General features: G+C 46.7%; 1 pseudogene; it reads left to right on the top strand.

Annotated features, from left to right (window-relative positions):
- The first annotated feature begins 602 nt into the window (after nucleotides 1–602).
- On the top strand, nucleotides 603–1,601 carry LOC149837108 (S-adenosylmethionine decarboxylase proenzyme 4 pseudogene; annotated as a pseudogene).
- The last annotated feature ends 450 nt before the right edge of the window (nucleotides 1,602–2,051 follow it).

Below are 2,051 nucleotides of genomic sequence, written 5' to 3' on the forward strand. Positions count from 1 at the left end.
TTCAAATATCAACATTACATATGCATATCCTAGTGTCAATGCATGCATGCATGCACATGTTTAATTACATTGACATCCATCTTAATCAAAAGGCTAGAAATGCAAGTGAAATTAGCTAAATGCATCTTTTAATAAAATTAGTTTAATTGACAATATAGCCATTTTTGTATCCCTGCAAAAGAGAAGACAACAGTAATCTTACCTGGACATTCATGTCATTTCACAGAGCTCAAAACACAGGTTGGTGAATATGTCCATCCATTGAGAACTATTGCCATCCATGACTAAGAGACAATCTCCCCACCCCCGCAGTATCTCATGACACGCGCGTGGCTTAATTCCCGTTCCTCTTTCATCAACCTATCTCTTTCATGATCATCATCATTATGCCTAAAATCATCATCATTCCTTTGTTGCCCTCACACAAACTGGCAGACAATCACACAGATGCTACTCTCTCTATAAATACCATCCAACCATCCCTCTCACATGCCCACTCACACCCACAAAGCCACAGCCCTCGCCAGCAGCTCTCTCTCTCTCTCAATTTGGGTTTGCCTATTTTGTCTCTGTCTGAGTCTTGGTACATAGCAGTCATCAGCATGGCAGTGTCTGGCTTTGAAGGCTTTGAAAAGCGCCTGGAGCTCCAATTCACTGGCGAGTCTGTTTCCGGTCTCCGGCAACTGGACATGCAAGCCATTGAAGACATCCTTGAGGCAGCCCAGTGCACCATAGTTTCCGGCATCGGAAACCTGCACTTTGACGCGTATGTCTTGTCGGAGTCCTCGCTCTTCATCTACCCGAAGAAGATCATCATCAAGACCTGTGGCACCACCCAGCTGCTCAAGGCCATACCCGTCTTGCTAGCCCATACCCACAAGCTAGGCCTGAACGTCTCCAGTTGTAGATACACTAGGGGATCCTTCATTTTCCCCAAGTCCCAACCGTACCCCCACACAAACTTTGATGAAGAGGTCTCATATCTAAACCAAAGCCTACCACCAAACCTATGTGACATAAAGACTAGTGTTATGTGCACCAAGACTAGCCACTCTTGGCATGTCTATAGTGCTAGTGACCCAACTGTGCCACAAGCTGTGTCCTACACTATAGAAATGTGCATGACTGGGCTTCATCACGAGCGAGCTCGCAAGTTTTACCGGCGGAGTGATGCAGGTTCTGGCGATACAGCTGGTAAGGAGATGACAGTTGCAACTGGAATTGCAGGGATACGTCCGGGGGCAATCTTCTGTGATTATGCCTTTGATCCATGCGGATACTCCATGAACAGCATGGACGGCCCACGCTACTCCACCATTCATGTAACACCTGAAGATGGTTACAGCTACGCAAGCTTCGAGTGTGTCGGCGATGAGGAGGGTGGCAACAGCAGTTATGTGGCAGAGGAATTGTCGAGGGTGGTGGAGGTATTCCGGCCGGCGATGTTATCGGTGGCAGTGACTGCAGGAAGCAAGAGCCGTGTCTGGAAGCAGGTCACAGCAGCAGTCGAGGAGGCAGGTCTGATGCGGCAGAGCTGCAGGAAAGGGGATTTTCCGGCGGCTGGAACCATCGTTTTCCAGGCGTTTGGTGGCCGGGATTAGAGAATTCTGATAAGTGTGGAAGGTGTGGAAGGTGTGTACGGACGGGATATGAATGATGGAGATGGTAAGGAGGCCCCACTCCTTTAGTTAGGTGGTGGGCCACAGAGAGAGGGAGAGACGAAATTTATGAATTGAAAAATATAATGAGGAATATATCCCCGGGAGTGCCGTTGCAGTCTCTATTACCTCAAGAGGGTAGTTTTGGCATCTAAAGGTTTAATACTTTAAGATAATCTTTTATTTTTTCCAAAGTTGATGTGTGGGTCAGGTAAAATGACAGGCCTACCCTTATTGCACCTTGCCTATCTTGCATTATGTGAGAACAGAGAGGATGTTTTTGTCATTCTGCAAATAATTCCATGGCATCATAGACATAAGAAAGCCCGTATTGCCCTAACAAATGTTGGTCACAGTAATTAGGCACGAAGGTAGTACTGTAAAAAAATTCCT

The sequence above is a fragment of the Nuphar pumila genome, chromosome 5, assembly GCF_984573655.1.
Source record: "Nuphar pumila chromosome 5, dmNupPumi1.hap1.1, whole genome shotgun sequence".
Classification (NCBI taxonomy): Eukaryota; Viridiplantae; Streptophyta; class Magnoliopsida; order Nymphaeales; family Nymphaeaceae; genus Nuphar; species Nuphar pumila.